The following is a 20,192-nucleotide window of genomic DNA, read 5'->3' as shown; positions in this document are numbered from 1 at the left end:
GTCTGGATACTGTATATTATTGTGTTTTCTTTAAATTTTTTGACTGTGAATGAACTAACTACAGAGAGACATTTTATTGTACAGGCTGCTAAGCTAAACCAAGATACTTTTTAAAAAAGGTATCTTGACTTCAAAATTTAAGTCTAAGGACATGTTACTTTGGAAAAGAGGTTCTGCTTTTGCTTCCAAAGAGGATAGAGAGCTGTGTATTCCTTACTAGCTAATATGGCTTGACCAAACAAGACCCCCTGAAGCGATAGTTTAGGTGGTCTAACATTCATGACAGCTTCAAAATTGATGACTGAGATGGACCAACCACACAGGATATCCCATGATTAATAGCACCTGCAATCAGCTAGATATTGTCTAAAAAACTATGCCCAAACTCCTAAGAATGGGACCCTGACTTCATCCTGTTTTCCCTCAGTCTTCTTCACTGATGCTACACAATCTTTCTAATCCAGGGTAGGATGCAGAGGGAAGGAGAAACATTTAGCTTCTTCATAGTTGTCAAATATAGTCTCAGAATACAAAGGCATGTGCTCTTCAAGGGAAGCTTTTGTTGAACCTTTATGAAACTGAAACACCATATATTCATCAAGACTCAGTAAGTCATACATGAACCTTCTACAACCATTGTACAATTCATAAAAGTTACAAATATAGGCCTCAGGCTCTGTTTCTGAGCTGAAGTTTCTCCACTTGTAAAACTAGGGACCCTGCTATGGTAAATTTGGAAGGAAAATTGTAAAACCTTCTATCACTATGACATTATAAACAGGAATCTAAAAATGTTGTCATCTGCTTATATGATTCCATGGGATGGTTTGTCTGAAGAAGCTACATTTAATAGGAATGAAATGAAATTCTCCTATGTTATTTAAAAGTTTCTAGATGCTACAATGGAAGAAGTAAAACAAAGGGTAAAATTATTTTTAAGAAACATATTTTACTTCACTCAATAGAGTCAACATAAGAACACTTCAACATGTAGTCAATATAAAATCATTCTGAGATATCTCGTTTTTTATATTTTCTAGCATTTTATAGATAAAGCACACCTCAGTTTGAACTAGCCACAGTCACATGTCCCATGTGCTTGGGGCTACCACATTAGAATGTGGTTCTGAGGGACTGAGTGACTTTGTCGATTCTTCTTTGTCAAAATCTTGGAGTTAAAATTTAAGAGGTACTAATTTATGAAAATGTTTGTTATATACCCTGATTTGCCTTTCCTTGCTGTCAAACTCATCCACCAAACCCAATGTACAGTTTAATAAGAAAGTTCAACTTTGTTTTAAAATGAGGGTGTTGTTATTTTGTTTTGTTTTGAGACAGGATTTCTCTATGTTTTGCTGGCTGTACTGGAATTCACTGTGTAGACCAACTCTACTCAGTGATCCACTTGCCTCTGCCTCCCAAGTGCTGGAATTAAAGGCATAACCACCGTATCTGGAAATTTTTAAATTTGCAATTTCAATTTACTTAAACTTTTAAATTTAAATTCACTTAAATTTTAAAATTTAAGTGCATGTGTTGATTCACATGCTTTATTGATGGTTTTCTTCTTGAAGTAAAAACTTGAGGGACATGGATGATTGGATGAATAGGTGGATGGATTGACAAGTAGGGTAAGTATAGAGGAACTGTGGGATAAGAGATAGATAGATGGATAGATGATGATGATGATGATAGATGGGGATAGATAGATGATAGATAGATGATAGATAGATAGATAGATAGATAGATAGATAGATAGATAGATAGATGAAAATATAAAAAGAAGGAATTAGAAGAGAGACCTGCTTTTGCAGGCACTTATGCCTAGTAGAAACAAAACACTGTCTTCAATGTCTGAGGGTAGCTTCCTGGGCTAGCCAAACAGAGTTCCTCCTTTTTGCAACACTCCAAGGGATAGAACCAGGTTAGAGGGGGCAAGATGAGGTCAAATAGTTGTTAAAGAACAAAAGGAGCTTTCGCTGATGTCTTATTCTGTCTGTGCTTCTATACCCAAATTCTAGAGTCTGGTTAACTTATAAGAGCATACATTTATTTCTCACAATTCTAAATGGTGGGCAATCAAAGGCACAGCCTAGTTTCTGCTCTGCTTCTAAGATAGATCCTGTGACCTTCAGAGTGGAGGAGGGCTATGTCTTCACAGAGGTGGAAGACTGAACTCCCTCTGTCAAGCTTTTTCATGAGGTCCCCATTCCCATTCCCAGCATCCTGGCCTTCGTGACTCAGTCACCTCCCCAGAGACACACTTTCCAATATTGGTGTGTTGTGAATTTCAGTCTCAACATAAATTTTGGAAGGGAAGCAAGATTCAAACAGTAACAATTTGTCTTCACTACTCCAGTGCATTTGAGTTTGGAGTTACAGAACAGCACCCCTAGGCATCATTTGTGAGCATATACATCACATCAACCTTGGAACAAGCTTTGTTTCACAGATGAAAATAGAAGCCTCAGAGAAGCAATGTGCCAGACTTGCACTAAGGTGACAATACCTTTGTTCCCAAAAGAATGAATGAGAAGAGACAGGAGGCTGCTGGCATTCCTTGCCCAGCTCGCATAGCCAGTTCTCTGTCTGTACTTACTCCTGAGCTGAAAATGGTCCTCTCACCTCCTTCACAACTCCAGCCCTCTTCCTCCAGCCCTAGACCATAGACACTCTGAGACCTCGAGAGACTCAATGCCCATCAGAAAATTCTCTGTACAGTGGTGTTTGACTTGTTTTGGCCTTAAGTGTCTTATTCAGATAGGATGAGTCCTCTCTTGTTTCTCCTAGTTAAGGTTCCTATTGCTGTGGTATGTCATCTTACATCTGCAGGTAATGGCCCAGCACTGGGGGAAGTCAGGACAGGAACTCAAACAGGGCAGGAGCCTGGAGGCAGAGCTGATGCAGAGGATATGGAGGAGGGTGCTGCTTCCTGACTTGTTACTGGTAGCTTGCTTAGCTTCTTTTCTTATTTATCCCAGGACCACCTGCTCATGAGTGGCACCATCCACAATGGGCTCAGCCCTCCCATATTAATTATCAATTAAGAAAATATACTGATTGCCCATAGGTCAACTTTCTGGGGACATTTTCTCAACTGAGGTCCCTGCTTCACAAATGGTAAATAGCTTATGTCAGGTTGACATAAAACCAGCTAACATATCAGTGATAATCATAAGCTTCTGTAGAATCATGGAACTGGGCCTTGGAGTTTCCTTAAGAGAGACTATCTGGGTCTTCTGAGAGATGGTATTGCTCAAGCATTGGGCTGGCCAGGACAGTGATACTGACAGCTTTGCCAAGGCCTCGCAGAGAAGGAAAGTCAAGGTTTTATTCTCTGCTACACAACTTAAGGAGCAAAAATATGAAAGTCACACCAGGTAAATGTAATTGCTACAAGACAGACTGCTACTACCTACTTAAGACATGAACATAGGAAGTACAGAAATCATAATTGACCTACATTCTTGGGAGGCACAAGTTTAGAGACAGACACAGTTACATAGCGAGACCCTCTTTCAAAAAAACAGAAAACCACAAACTAAAATCCTAACAACAACAATATCAATGATAGACAGTAATGAGTTAAGGCATCCTTCATGGAAAAGGTACATGTACTGGTGGTTTTTTCTGATTAGCAAATAAGAGTCCAATTCTAGATGCATAAACACCATGTAGCTTCACTGTCAGAGATGATGTAGCTTAAAATTGGCCCATTTCCAAACCCTGAGCCTCTAAGACCTAGATGCTCACTCTAAGCCTTCACATCATGATGGAACTGGAGGCAGGCTGCCAACATGACTGGCAGATATAAAGCAGAAACAGCTTAGGTTTAGCATAGCCATGAACCTTGAGCCACCTAGTCCTAGACCCTGGACAAGCCTGTGTCTAAACCACTTCTAAAGAACAGTATTTCAGCACACCCAAAAATTCAGTACCAGAGTCCCTCATCTGAAGATCTCCTTTGAACTTCTGCCTCATGGTTCAGGGTATCCTGTCTGACTGATTATCTTACCCACTGGGGTCATTTTCTACTTGATGCCCTGCACAGTTTGAGATCCTTTCCAAAGTCATCATTCACAAAGCTACCCTAATGTGAAAGAAATTGTCAGCACGTCTGTAGGAGCCTATAAAACATGGCACTGTCTGCTCAGACTCATCATCCCACTGAGGACCCTGGTATCTTCAACACCACCCGTGAGCCCACAGCTTCTTCATCCTTCTCCTGTCTCCATCCTGCACTTTCTTACTTCCTGATTATCCCTTCTTGCTAATATTACCTCACCTGAAGATCTGAAGTATGGTTTAGAAATTGTGTGTTTGTGTGTGTGTATGTGTATACATGGCTTCATATGCATTTGTTATACAAAAATACATTAAGTCGGGGATGGCAAGATGACTCAGCAGGTAAAGGTGCCTGCTGACAAACATGACGCCCTGAGTTTGAGGCCCAGAACTCACATGATAAAAGAAAAAAAAAAAAACTGACTCCTGCAAATTGGCCTCTGATCTTCATATCCATTTCATGGCAGACTTGCACATGTGCACACACGTGCACACATACAACACACACCACATAGATAGATAGATAGATAGATAGATAGATAGATAGATAGATAGATAGATGTAAAAAAGTGCCCAATGTCCTCACATAGACCCAGGCATCATACTGAAGGCTAAAATACAGCTAGCATCAAGAGCTGTGGTCTGTGACACTATGGAACATATACTTAGATGGGACAGGGAGATAGATATAAAGAAAGGAAGGGCTCCTGGAAGGCTGTTGCACCCTTCTGGACATTTTAGAAAGAAACTGGGGAGGCATGTAGGAATATTAGAAGTAATAGTAGCAGTAGTGGGCAGGGACAGGATGGACAAGCTATAAGAGATGGTCTAGGGCAACTAGAGCTATAATTCAATATGAACTTGAAAGAATCCTGCCCTGTCCCCTGCCCTGAGCTTCAGTTCTCTCATATCTACCAACCTAGGTTCTATCTTGAGCATCATTTGGTCCTCCAGCATCCTACTTCACCAGTCCCAGAAGCAGACTTTGTCAGCAGAGGAGACTGGGAGCCCCAGCTTTTCTCTTCACCTTGCTAGCTAGCTTTATTTACTCAATCTGAAGTGAGTTTCATGGCTGGCTGCTCTGTGAGGCAAGCCTGATTCTCATTGCATTTCAAAAATGAGAGCAGGGAGACTCAGACAGGCCAAACTGATTGCTCAAGCACACTGCACTGCTTGGGGGCCGAGTTAGGGCTACATCCCTGATGTAAACAACATGAAAGCTGGGCTTTTGTTATACCACCCTTCAATTCCTCTGCAGGGAAGTAACGGAGGCTCTTCCAAAAGGCTGTCCTGCTCCTCCCTAAGAATGTTCAAGGCATTCGTTATAGGCTGTGGGCTCTAGGGTCAGGAGGATCTCAACCAAACCTAGGCCTGTTTTCAGCTTGGTTTGTAGAGCATTCTGCTTCCCACCGTAATAATGAGTAATGAATGAGTCTTAGAGGCTCAGTGAGTAATGAGGCTCAATTCTGAGTATCCTGTCCACTTCAGCCACTGGACAGCAGTTCAAATTGCTCAAGCACATGGCACATGATCGTCACTTTTGATGTCAAGCATCACGAAGCAGCTGAGGTTATACCTTATTTAAAGGTTGGTATTGGCCTGAGATAGTTGCCAGGATGTCAATATCAACTGCAGTTCACAAAATTCCTGGAAATCTAACAATCGTATGTTATGAGCAAGCTGCCATTCACATGGACATCCTGAGAACTAGCAAACACTGACATTTACTTCTTTACTTCACAGACATTTTGTTGTTGTTGTTATTGTCATGGCTGCTTTTCTTAACAAATCCAACACCCTGATGTTTGTGAAAATTACATCCATCTCCCAACTTTGTACCTTCCGGGTCTTTTGATGGTCTCTGAGTCATACAAGTCTCATTCATTCTGCACACATCCTTTCTCCTAGGATCTCTTGGGATCTATTTCACCAACTGACTGCCAAGAGACTAATCATCTTAGGTACCCTAGCATCCCCTCCCCACATAGTACAGCATGGCCATGGGAGATTTATGAAGTTTCCTGCCCTACTTTGATCAGACATGTTGCCTGGACACTGCCATTTTCTATTGTCACCTATGACACACCCTTTGGGGCTGCCACCCGCTTCCTCTCTCCACTCTGAGTTCTGCACTAGGGAAGGGATCCATACTTGGTTTCATAAGGGCTTAGCTGAAGGAACTCTGCACTCACTCCTTACCAGAGTAGCTCTGGCTGTAGACTCCCCTTCAGAGAGCTGGCAGGCAGGTTGGGAAGCCTACATATCTAATATTTGCTTTTCTCAACTCAAGGTCTTCTTCCCCACTTCAGCTTTTACCACCTGGGGGATGCTTAAGAGCAATGTTTACTATCACCTATGATGAGATCACAGCTGTTTGATCCTGGAATGTGAGATGAGGTGACTTGCCACATCTGTTTTGGTTCTTTCTGTGGCTCAGAGCCAACTCCAAAGTGGCAATGCTCTGAGAGGGAAATCACACGGCCAAGGATACAAAACTTATGAATGATGGGGAAAGGAGCAGAATGCCAGTCTACTTTAGTTCAAGTTCCCGGCACAATCATGAATGGTGCCTACAACCTGCAGCTCTATAAACATCTGTTAGGTCTATACTATGTTCTGGAAACCACCAAGAATAAAAAGAATAAAGAGATGGTTTCTGTCCTCATGATGGTGACAGTAACAGTTCCATTGTCAGCAACAGCCTCCCCTCTAAGGGTTGAGATGAGTCAAGTCTATTTGAAAAAGATCTGCTGTCAACCCATTCCGTGCTGACAACATGATGGCCTGTTGTTTCTCCATACCTTTTTGAGAGAATTCTTTATTTTCTGTAGCATAAAGACCCTTCCCAAATAGTACCAGAAGGGCTTCTGGGCAAGACTCCTAAAGAATGTGAGATTGTGTCCCTAGTCCTGAAAATGAAATGTAGAGTCTACATTTGGTTTGCCAGCAAAGACAGTTTCACTAATCAAATATTGACCACCCAGTAACACATTGTTATTGAAAAAAATTTTGACCACATCCATTGGCTCTTTGAAACATTTTCTCTTTCAAACTGTTGAGAGCTTCTGTAACTATCATCTTAATATTGTATATTTATTTCTATAACATCAGTGGTCTTGTAGTGTTTGGGGGATTTTGTGGAGTTTTGTTTGTTTTCCTTCAGAGAGTTCACAAAATAACTATGCAACCAGGTTAAATCAAGATCATTGTGTCTTTGCCCTTAATAGTATTTGTGTATGAAGACCCTTTATAAAAGAACCATCTGAAACAAGAATTGTCTCAGAGCCTGGGACTCTTGCACCAAGCCAGGTAGCCTCTCTATAGTCACCTGTTTGCAATAACCAATTATTCTAGTGCATTAGTGTAGATTTTCTTTAATGTGAATAATCAACTGTATTGATCCATTTCCTCAAATGATATTTCCTTAGAGGGTGACACATCCCATCTGTATTTGTGCTAAGCTAAGAATCAATAATACTTGTAATGTCCAAGAACTCCTAGCACTATAGAGGGCAGAAAGGGAACCAATGCTATATTTGTATAAACTATCTTGGGATGTATTACATCACACTGTGGCCACTATCTGCCATCACTTACTTCATTTTTGCTGTTATTATTTAACTAAGCAAGGAAATAAATACCTTCTGTATGCACAGCACATTGCAATGTGTTTGTAAAAGGAACACAGGGACACAAGGTGAGGACTGTGGGTCGATTTGCCAGTGTTCAATTGGCCATTATTTAGCAAGCCATCTTCTTCCCTGAACTCCTATAGATCCATAGATGCTACAAATATTATCCTTTGACTTGGTCCAAGTCCAGGCTGATGCCCTTTGACATTCTTTATCATGAGGTCCCTCATCTTTTCACAGACTACCATTTACATGCAGGACCTACTACCTACAGCAGAAAGTTTAACAGAGTGGTAAAAACAAGAAGAATTTATCTATGTCCCAATACAAGTATTCCAGTGGTGAGTAGCAGAGGACCAGAGTGAACCTTCAGGGATGCCAAGAGGGCTGTAGGCTACATCTCTCCCAAGCTTTGACATCTCACTATGTGGACTTTCTTTGTTCTACTTAGTACCTCATAGCCACAAGGTATCTTGTGTATTCACTGTGCACAGAAGAGCAACATTACAGACAGAAATGAAAGGGCAGAGCAAAAGGATACATGGTTTTCTTAAGACTGCTCTTTCATTCACAAATAGATGCATTTTAGGCTATCTAGATGCAATAGTCACTGAAATCTAACCATGGGGAGGTACTCACCCAGGTTTAACTGTGAGAAACGTTGCAGAAGAAAACATTTGGCTGACCAGCTTGTGCAAGAGAAGGCAAAGGATAATGAGGTTGGGATGGGCAACGTGGGAATTCGTCTCTGACCTAAGCCTTGCATATGTTCAGAAAGCAGGTCGATGGACTACAGCAGCTGAGATCCTGGGAATTAGATTTATTTCTTTTCCCCCATCAGGGGCCAGGGTGGGGCAGAGGTAAGCAAGTGTTGCAAACACAAAACACTAAGTAAAGGTGGGAAGTACGAAGTGCAGTTACTGGCAGACAAGTTAGGAAGGTCAAGTGGGCCTGAGAATAGAACTGGCTAAACTCACACTTAATAACTGAATCAGGAGAGAGTGCCTGTCTTGTTTCTTCAGGCTACTATAACACAGAAGCCATAGATGGTAACTTATTTTAAAAAATAAAAGCAGTAATTGGTTTACTGTGGATTTAGAGGTTAGAAAGTCCAAAATCAAGTAATTAGGTATAAGGTCTATCCTCCTGGGTTATTGATGCCTGACCTCTTGCTGTGTCTTTACCCAGGGGAAAGGATGAGGGTATTTCTAGAGTCTGTTATCAGGGTATAAATTTCATTCATGGGGACTCCATCCTCATGGTCTAATCACTCTTTAAACCCACAACTTCTGAAACTTGTCTCATTGAGGATTTGATTTGAACATAAATGTTGGGGCAAAATAAACATTCATTTGATAACACTGTAGCAAATGAGGACATGACCACTCCAAGGCATGGTCGAGGAGAAAGTTTTCATTGTAAATATGAGGGAGGCTACAGCCAGAGACATCTGAGAAGCAAGAAAAGTAATAGACTAAACATGGCCAGTAGACTGAACAAGGCCATGAGAGGAGAGAAAGATAAAAAGAGCAAGGAAGAAAAGAGAGAGCTAAGAAGAGAGAGGGCTTCAAGAGAGGAGCCAAGAGGATCAAGAGAGAAAGAGTGAAGAAGTTGCATGGGCTAAATACAGTGAGTTAGATAGGAACAAAGGTGTTGAGGGAAAGGAAGCCTACAGAGGACATTTAGGCAGGGTGGAATGAGAAGATCTAGGAAGCCAGTGTAGAATGTGTAGCAAGTATTCAGACACTGAGAGATCCCGGTGGCCAACATGTGCTTTGATATGCTAATATGCACCCCAGTTAGCTATTTGTTCTGAATTTCTTTTGGATCTGACAAAAACCATATGCAAAGTCTAAAAGGTGGGGTAGAATCCATTGTAAAATGGAATAGACTTAACATCTTGCCCTGTAGTCTCAGTAGTACCAAGAAGCCAAGGACATTCAAGGTGGGCATCACAATACTATGTAGTGCAAATATAGTTAGTTGTTCCTTGGTGTCTATGGGGGCTTCAGGGAAGACTAGGTCTAACAATAGTCCTGTCCTGCCAAACTATGGGGTTGTCCAAGATCTTTACCTAAAATAGTGAAGTATTTTCTTCTACCTTACCTACAACTACTGGTATATTTTAAATCGTTTCTAGATTACTTATTTTTTTAGATTTATTTATTTATTATGTATACAGTATTCTGCCCTGCATGTATGCCTGCATGCCACAAAAGGACACCAGATCTCATTACAGACAGCTGTGAGCCATCATGTGGTTGCTGGGAATTGAACTCAGGAACTGTGGAAGAGCAATCCGAGCTCTTAAATACTGAGCCATCTCTCAAGCCCCTCTAGATTACATATATTACCTAATACAATGTAAATGTGGTATAAGTAGTTATGCTTTCATGTTTAGGAAATAATTATGGGAGAAAATATGCATGTATTCAGGTAAGATTTATTTTGAAGACTTTTGATGTATGCTTAAAAGGCCTTCAGAATAGGTCTGGCAAATCTTACTGTGGCTACATCTATCTCCTTTGTAGAACTTTTCCTAATGACCATGGAAAGTCAGCACTACAGAGTAGAGAGAATGAATGGTAGGCCGAGAGCAGGAACTCTAGAGGACTCTGAGTAACCCTCCTTGGTAAAGAACAAGTCTAGACTGCTCCAGGCCCTGATTTTTTTTCCCTCAATACCAAATCAAATCAAATAAGGATTAAACGAAATGTGCAGCAGTGTTTATCGAATGAATTAGTGAAGTGCGGAGGGAATTGAGTTCACTTACATAATCCCATCTCACCTTTTGTACCGCTCCTGGGATGTGGCCAACACAAAGCAAACTGTTTTTACAGATTGGAAAATCGTGCCCAGCGTATTAGGGTGGTGAAGCCCCAGTTTTTCTGAACGCTTTCTCTTGACTTGCTAACCTAGTCACAATTAGTAAAATAAATTAACGTATGAGGTGTTCAGCACAGAGTCGAGTGAAGATCCCCGGGTATGTGTGCTGAGCATCGATTCACTTCCGGTCAGGCGCGTTACTAATGGAACTTAGAAGTGCCAGTTTAGGCCCTCCGGTAAAGCTTCCCACACAGAAAACTGGGGTTACAGCACCCTCAGTTCACTTTGCACAAGGGAAGGTGCTGCTGTCTCAATTAGAGTCCTCCTCAAAACATTATGTCAGATTTAACTTTAAAATCAAAAGTGCTCCGCATCAGGCAATTCAAATCCTCTAGGGACGCTGAAGCCCACCAGCACCAACAGAACCGACCCTGAACGCCACCAAGGATTGCTCTAAGTAATGCCTGTTTCCTAAGAATGTGAGTGACACACGCTCACTGCAGAATATTTTGGAAACCATATAAAAATACATAAAAAGGAAATAAACTTCATATACAGTCCTTAGTCCCAGAAAAGAAAGCACTTTTAACATTTCATTTGATTCTCTTAATGTTTATTTTATCTCTCTCTCGTGCATATGTCAATACTTTTTAATTTTCTCTTCCTCAAACTCTTTTATGGGTGAATCAAACTTTTACTACATCATATAAATATTTACCATCTCTCTCAATGTTATTTATTATTCAGTCTTATAAGATGTTGAGAGTATCTGGGAAGCATCCCCTGATACACTGACATGGAGAACTCTGTAATTTCAGATGAAATTTGTTTGTGTGCAGTGTTATTACTTCGTAGGATGTTAAACCTTAAAAATATAAATTTTTAAAGACGTTCTCCCCTTATTTAATAAGGGATTCTGGAAGGCAGACAATGTGGAACACAAGTGCTCTGTGTTGGTATGAACACAAACTGGGAGACCCAGTACAGCTTCTTCTAAGTTTTCATTTTGAAAATACAGTGCACAGGGGAATCAGAACAAGACATGTTAGAAGAAATGGGACTACTTTATTAGGAGGGAAGATGGGGTCCTGGGAGGGTCTACATGCAGTCTATTTCTCCCACCTACCTCTGCCTACCACAGTTTCAGGTCTGTACACCTGTCTGGGGCATCAGCCGGAGAGCTCTGAGACATGAACTGCATCTTCACCACCATGAAATGCCCAGGGGCACTGAAAAACCAAGCACACAAAAGGTGCTCAGGAGGTAGTTCCTGAACTTCAGTCAGGGGGTAGTGGGTTCAAAGAGGTAGCTGAGGACCCCGGGCCCCTTGAATGGGTCCTTGTGCACCGCAGGGAATGAATGATGCAGAATGGATGAAAGTAAATGAAAAGACAAGAAGGGAGGGGGAGGGAGGAAAGAGGAGAGGAAGGGAGGATGGATGGATGGTGTTATAGGAGGCTGTTTGTTCCCAGCTGCTCATCCCCCAAATAATCACACAGAAACTATATTATTTGCAATACTGTTAGGCCAATAGCTTAAGCGTATTCCTAGATAGCTTTTACACCTAGAATTAACCCATTTCCATTATTTTATATTTTACCATGAGGTTCATGGCCTACTGGCAATGTTCTGGCTGACAGCTTACATCTGTCTCTGATAGCAGCTTTATGACTTCTCCTGACTCTGCCTTCTTTCTCCCAGCATTCAGTTTAGTTTTCCTAGTATAGTTCTACTCTGCCCTATCAACAGGCCATGTCAGATTCTTTATTAACGAATGGTATTCACGCCATACAGAGGGGAATCCCACATTAGGATGGGAGGAAAGTTGGTGGGTAGAAAGTAGAGGAAGTCTGGGAGGAGATGGGGAAGAAGAAAGAATATAATTGCAGTATAGTGTATAGAAAAATTAAATAAAAAGAAAAGAAATACTGGCTGCACTAAAGATACTGGCAGCATAAAGTGGCACAGCAGTTTGACCTGAGGTCACCATCCTCCTTCTCTTGCAGCTTTGTTTCCAATGTAACACCTCAGGGCACTTCCCTAATAGTCCCTTCTGCTCTGCATCTCATTCTGGAACTCCTATGCCGTAGAATCTCCTTCTACTTTCATGCTAGCTCCCGCTGTCTCAGAGCTGCCTCTATTGCCTTCCACCAAAGACCATGTCACCTACAACAAATTACACAAGATTTACATATCCACTTCTTCACTTGAGTGAGAACTCTGAGGAGATACAAAATTTGTCCCTTATCATCTGTTTGACTATCTCCACTTTAAAAATATTGCCTGGCAGGTGACTATCGCACAGTTGAATGCGACCCGCATAAATCAATGTGTATACTGGCAAGTGTTTTCAGTCTGCTTCCAGGGCTTTGCTGGTATAGTGCTGTTCCCTATGATGGGGAAAAGGGGATATTAGTCCTCACAGTCTGTGATGACTATTGTTGGTTGTCAACTTAACTATATCTGGAATGAACTGCAATCCAAAAATAGAGGGTACACTGTTATGGCTTATGGCAGGGGTGACGCTGGCAGCTCAACACAATGGTGGGAGACCACAGAGGGTAGGAGACACATGAAGAGAGCTTGGGTGTAGAGTTTATTTTGTGGGTATTTGGAGGATATAAGGGTATGAGGGTTATAAAGGGAAGAGAGAGGGGAAGGAAGAAGCTGGGAAGGGAGAAGGCAGATGCTGCCTTTTCAGAAGAAGAATAAACAGAAAAAGTAAGAGAGGAGGCACAAGATCAGCTTGCCTCGGTAAAAAGGGGAAGACTGGGAGTGGACAGAGTTTGTCTCTTAAAGGGCAGGGTACCCAGGTGACAGCAGGACAGCAAAATTATACCATTTCTCTTATGCTAAAAAGGCAAGGAGTTATACATGGCAGGTTAAGGGAATGAGGGAGTCATGTACTCAAGACTGCTTCCTGCTGATTTGTGGACATCAGATTCTTGGGGACCTGAAAACCTGGGGTGTTGGTCCTGTCCTGGGGTATCTGGTTGCTTCACTCCTGTCCAGAATTTTTGGTATGGAATTTTCCGGTGTCTCTTGGACCTGGAAAGGTATTGGCAGAGCAAAGAACAAAGTTAGGATTCAGAAGATAAACTTTTTCTTTAGGTGCTGGTAATTGAGGAGGAGGGTGCCAGGATCAGGGAATTGAGAGAGGGGTGTATCTGACCTATTTAAGGTGAGAGGGGGTTATATCTGACCTATTTATAAGGTGAAGCCTTTAATTCGGTTCCCTGGGAACTCACGAGAATTCTTTGAGTTTGTGAAAACCTAAGTTTTAGATACACATGCTGTATAGACAGTAGCATAGTTATGCCACAATGACTGTGATAGATGTTTTTGCACAATGAAAAATATCATTAGAAAATGACCAGAGTGAATTTAAAATACAGTAGTGATAATAATCTGCTAGAGTTAGACTAATAGCTTATTGGCATTTTACTAATAATGTTAACACTATGAATGGCAGCATAATGAGAGAGAGAAATTTGGTAACTTGAATTTGTCCTCTATTCTACCTCAATAACTTAAACCTGTTTAGTGAGGTTGTCCTTTTTAATTGCCAAAACCTCTCAGCTGTCAAACTAAATCAGAGATCTTTCAGAAGGATATAATTTTGCTTGAGTTATTGATTTAAAAAATGACAGAGAACTTACTTGATTGGCTACCTAGAGCCACTCCTCAAGGTCCTCCATGGCCATTGAGGGCAGGAGCTTCAGGACTACATTTGTCGTCTGTTGTTAGTGCAGGGCCTGCTAGGCTTCAGAAGATCCTGTGGGTTAGGAATCTGTAGGAACACAAGTTTACCTTGCCCTTCGCAGCTAGGCCATCCGTTCCTGTCTGTTCTGTCCCCTGTCTGGAGATCTTCAGGATTTTAGATGAAAGGCAGTTTTTCCCAGTGGTCAGCACTTTCATTTGATAAAATTTGTATGTGGATGTTGTTCTGTGCCTGTCTTCTGTCTTCTTAGGAGGAAATGGAGTGGTACTAGTAGGAATCAATCTGTTTTTCTGTTACAAAAAGCCTTTTAATACTTAAACATTTAAATGATATATTCCCCAGATCTCTGAGTACTTGAGGGCTGTTTATCGAGTATAGATAAGTTATGAGTACAGTATAGGATCTGCCTAGAGAGCTGGGTCCAAGCTTGACTGTACTGGCTTTTAACTTATCAGGTGAGATTTATACTTGTGAAGGATAAAGAAGAAAAAGCAGACTTTTATAACTTTAAATTTTTTATCATTATATAGAATATATTTCAAAGCAGAGTTGATCACATATATAGTATGTTGTAACAGATTTAAAAGTATATAACAATTTAAAATATTTGAGGCGTAATGTCAGAAGTTTTTCTGTATATGTGTTGCTGTTATCGGTTAATGATTAAAGAAGCTTTTTAGACCAGTGGCTTAGCAGAGTTAGGGGAAAACTAAACTGAATACTGTGAGAAAGAAGGTGGAGTCAAGGGACATCATGTAGCCGCCAAAGGGGAAAGACATGAGCTGCCAGCTGGAACTTTCCCAGTAGGCCACGAGCCTTGTGATAAAATATAAATTAATAGAAATGGGTTAATTTCGTATGTAAGAGCTTGCTAGAAGTATGCTATAGTAATTGGCCAAACACTGATTTAATTAATACAGTTTTTGTGTGGTTATTTCGGGACTGAGCAGATGGGAACAAACAAGCGTCCTCCTACAAGAGACGCATTGCTTTCTTAGTCTGGAAAGAGATACAATGAACAGAGCTCATTAGTTCTGGGACTACTTAAAACATTTAACAGTAAGTATATGTACACTTACACACAGTTGAAATTAAGTTACGCATAAAGTTAAATAAAAAGTGAGTGAAGGAAAGCTGGCGTTTTTATCAGGAAAGTAGAGTTACTGCAGGGAAGAAGATGTACTGCAGAGGTGTGTCTCTGTGTCTAATGGGCACCTCAGTGGGCCTTGCCAAAGTGGACCATCATGCAAACACATCCAATGTAAACAAGCAAAAAAGTAATTTTTAAAATCATAGCTGATGGCTTAAAGCAAATCATGTGGGTAACCTGCTATACTGTTGGGCTGGGGCAGAACCTTACGAGTCTGTGGCTCCTCCCTCCCTTTCTTTTTATTTTATTTTATTTTTATTTATTTATTTTTTGTTTATTTTTTTTTCAGTTGTTGAAAAAAAATTTCTGCCTCCTCCCCATTTCCCATTTCTTAAACTCAAACAAACAGTGGTTGCCCCTAAGGGGTGGGGAAGGAGAGAAGGGGAAAGAGGAAGAAAGAAGGCAGAGGCTACCTCTTTAGAAGAAAAATAGACAGAGAAAGAGGGAGAGAGGAGGTGCTAGATCAGCTTGCCTTGGCAGGAAGAAGGAGCTTGGGAGTGGGTGGAGCTTGTCTCTTAAAGGGAGAGGGTACCCAAGTGATAGGGCAGGCCAGCAGAATTATAATTATAGCACACACCTGTGAAATATTTTCTGCTTGTTTTGAAATGGGTGAATCCACTTCTAGTCCAGACCTTTGAGACAGAAAGATTTTTGCTTCAAAAAAAAAAAAAAAAAAAAAGATAAGCATTTTTGATCCCTAGACCTTGAGGTATGAAGACACACGCCTTTAATCCACATCTTGAGGCAAGAAGACATACCTTTAATATGGGCCACAGTTTCTGCTGGAAGTCTATATAAGGGCAATGGAAGAAGTAGGGGTTCCTTTTTCTTCAGGCCTGCTTGTCCTCGCCTTGCTAGCTTATCCATTCCTTCACAAGCATTACAGTCTACTTCTTTAGGATTCCAGCTGAGACATCCAGCTTCAGTGGGACTGAGCAACTACTAGATTCTGGGATTTTCTGTTGACGGCCATTGTTGGATTAGCCCCTCTGCAGCCAGGAAGTCATTCTAATAAATCCCAGATAGATAGATAGATAGATAGATAGATAGATAGATAGATAGATAGATAGATAGATAGATAGATATTCATTCCATAAATTCTGGGATTCTAGAGAACTCTGACTAATACACATTCCCAGTGGGTATCTGAAACAAAAGATGCTTATTTACAAGCATTGTGGTCCCATGACAGTGGACTTAATAATCGAGATGGCTAGTGAGTGACTAACAGGGAGGTAGCATATACAGCATGGTTACACTGAACAACTGGATCACTCTTGTCCCAGATAGTATAGAGTGGCACAGCACAAAATTCATCACACTACTCAGAATGAAACATAATTGAAAACTTGTGAATTATTTTTCTGAAATTTCCCATTAAGATGTTTTGTCTTAAAATTATACACACACACACACACACACACACACATATGCCTAACCTTTTGAAACCCCATGTTAGTGCACCAATGGCTGCAGGCTTCCCTAGGTGTTCCCTCAATGGTCCCATTTCATAGTTTTGAACCACTGATAGCTGACTATAAACAACTGCCACCACAGAGAGGTGAACCACCATGGAGACGGGGCTACATGGACAAGATGGCCATTTCAGAGTCAAAAGATTCCTAGACAGTGAATGAAAACACAAACAAGTTGATCCGGAGCCCATACTCCACCACCTTCTCACCCAGGCCACTATAACTTGCTCTTGCTACACAGCGCAGGTATCAGAGAGTTGAGGATAGTGTCTATTCTGCAGAGCCACTCCTGGGTCTCCATAACCATCCACTCCTATAGAGACCACAGCACAGGAAAGATTCTTCACCTGTTGCTTCCCCCTCTCTCTCCCTGCCATAGCCTGTGATGCCTCTCTTCTTGGGAACCATGAACAACCAACCTTCTGTCCAATAGCAATGCTTCTCTCGTCTGTACACTCATCACTCTTCACTAATAACAAAGACAATAAAAAAACATACATTTCCCCAAACCAGGCATTGCTGAGTTCCCTCAACTATAAAATAGGATAATAAAAGGACCTACCCCGTCAGATGATCATGAAGGTTTAATGAGATAATCAGCCTAAGTGGTTAGGGCTCCATACATGCTTGCTCTTATCATCACTGTTCACATTATGGTGAGCAAATGAGACATAACAAGACACCAGGGGAAGAATGACCAGTGTTGTGCTTTCCACAATGCAAGCAGCAGCAGTTACTAGGGAGAGAGGCCAAGGTCAGCCCTCCTTCCCTTACATTGTTTCTGTCATGTGGATGGTAGCAGCAAGAAACAAAGTTCAGAGAGAGTATGTAAAATTTCTTAGTAAGATTTAAGTATCAGGAATATTCTAGAAACTCTCCAGCTATGTGTCCCACACTGCTGCAGAACTGGTGGGAAGCATCACAGCCACGTGTGGGCTTTTCCCCACTGGAGATGCTTCCTGAGAACACCTCGCAGTGGGCCTAGGAAGGAGATGATGAGGGGAGCATCAGCCCTTCTCTGAATCTGGTGTGAAGTCCTCCATCCATCGCATTCTGTGATTATGTAATTCTAATGATGCTGTGGTACAGAAGACAGGCATCCGGAGGCGGAGGACACAGCATACTGGTGGTTAGGCCAAACAAGGAGGATCATGCAAGAAAGTTTATGGGCATTAAAATCCTTCTTCATCAAATGGGTGCTACCTGGGGAAGTCTGGGGGCACATATTGAGGTTTCCTGGAGCAGGCGTGGTCTCCTTGGTGTTCCCGAGATATACAGAATTATGAGCAAGGAAGTGGATGACACTGGCCTTTCTCAATACTGAACCGTGTGCTACCTCCATCTGACTTCAGAAAAGGCTGGAAACACACACTGTGCCTTGGTCTTTCCAGGGTAGACGTGTGAGCATGCAAAAGGACAGAAGAAGGTACAGCAGAATAAGGTCCCCCTAAGGTTAAGAGTCTACTTGGTGCAGTACGCCAGTACTTCACAAACCACACAAGTGCATCAAGGTCCTGGCGAAACTGCAGCTCTGACTGCGGTGGGGGGTTTTAAGCAGTGCTAGATGATGCGGATGCTCAGCAGACCATGAATCACTGAGTAGTGAGTAAACGAGGCTGTTTCCTAAGTGACTCTGGATTTGCACGTAGACACCGGGGGCAGTAGCACACCAACACCAGTTACTCCTTCCGTCACTGTCACAGTACAACTGCTGATGGCAAAGGAACGGGCACAGCATCTTTGGAACTTTCTGGGTGTTGCGGACCTCCTGCTACCTTCCAAGTTATGAATGAGGCTTTGAGGATGAGCAGCCAAGGCACCCAAGACAAGAAATGATACAGCCTCTAGCCCCACAGGAACTGGGGGCACTGGGCATCGCTGTGAAACTGATCACGTATAGCACACAGTTCTGCCACCGAGCATCAGACCTCCGTGGATCATATCTAATCTCACTCACGGGTTTAGTGAACAAGGCACTTATATTTCCCATTTCCTGTTTTCTGTACATAGGCCGGAACCGGATGTGTGCTTGTTTAAAGGGGAGAGAGCAGATGGCACCCTGGGGGTGACACCCAGTCAGTAAACAAGAAGGGTGATTTACAAAGCACCTTCCATATGTCCCGGATACCTAATGACATCAAGATGCTATGGTGTCCATCTGCCTTCCTCCATCTGGCAGCCTTCCTGCTACTTCTTCCCCTTCACTGCCCTGTGCATCCAATCTCTCCTAGTATCCCTGCTTCCTGAGGCTGTTTCCACACAAACCATTTGTGCCTAAGTTCTCCTCTTAGACAAGTCAACTGGACAATCCAAACTTGAGTGGAGCACAAAGGGCAGAGTGGAAGAATGGGAGCCTTTAGAAGAAAGAGAAGGCGGAACATGGACACAGCGAATGTCTGCACTCTGTCAAGTGTAATTATGCATGTCAGCTTCCTTCATTCTCAAATAGATCGTGGGCTAAACTTATAATTCTCAGGGGTACCAACTGTTTGGACAGGGAAAGAAATTAGACTCTGTTGTTGACAGAGTCAAGAAGTTCTCTGTGGCACCAAATCCGATGATCTTTTTGTCAGCCTGTTTCAATGACCTGATTCCTACCTGGCCGATCCATCCATCCATCTGCATGGTAATAACCAGATAGTTGTTTCCTGTAAGGACCAGGAAGTCGAAGGCGGGGAGCGATGTCACTCTCACTACTCTCCGGACCACGTACAGTGGTAATGTTTAGCTAAGTCAGAATAAACACCGCTGAGCTGGCGCTCGTCTTTGACTTTCCTCTCTCTGAGAAATAGAGTTGGATGACTGGCCGAATATTTAAGCAATGTGTTAAATGTGCTGATTTTTAAAATGTGTCTTCTGCAGGCACGTATGATCTTTTCCTTCATTTGCATTTTGAGGTGTTTGTACAAACCCAGGGAAGAAGTTGGTAAAGTAAAATCATGAGAAGGCAGCTTGAGCATTTCTCATGGCCACCACTCCAGGACTTGGAAGGTCCAAGGAAAGTGGTCCAGAGCTACCTTCTGCGCCGCTGCTCTTTGTTAGCTGACACGCAGTGCACAATACTGACGAGAGGGAAAACCATGGAAACAAGGGATGTGGGGGGGCAGAGACGCAGTTAGCTTATTTTATACTCCTCCTCCTCCTTTTTCATACAACTCCTTCGTTGTCAAAATGAAACTTAAGACAAATTTTGCTGCTCATGGGATGCCAACTGGAAGAGCCACTATGGAAATCAGTGTGTAGAATCCTCAAGAGCTGTAGGTGGATATCCTCTATGACTCAACTTATGTAGTCCTTGAAATGTGCCCAGAGACTTAACACCC

The sequence above is a fragment of the Chionomys nivalis genome, chromosome 17, assembly GCF_950005125.1.
Source record: "Chionomys nivalis chromosome 17, mChiNiv1.1, whole genome shotgun sequence".
In the NCBI taxonomy this organism is placed as follows: Eukaryota; Metazoa; Chordata; class Mammalia; order Rodentia; family Cricetidae; genus Chionomys; species Chionomys nivalis.
The sequence above is the reverse complement of the archived record's forward strand: the minus strand, read 5'-3'. Positions refer to the sequence as shown.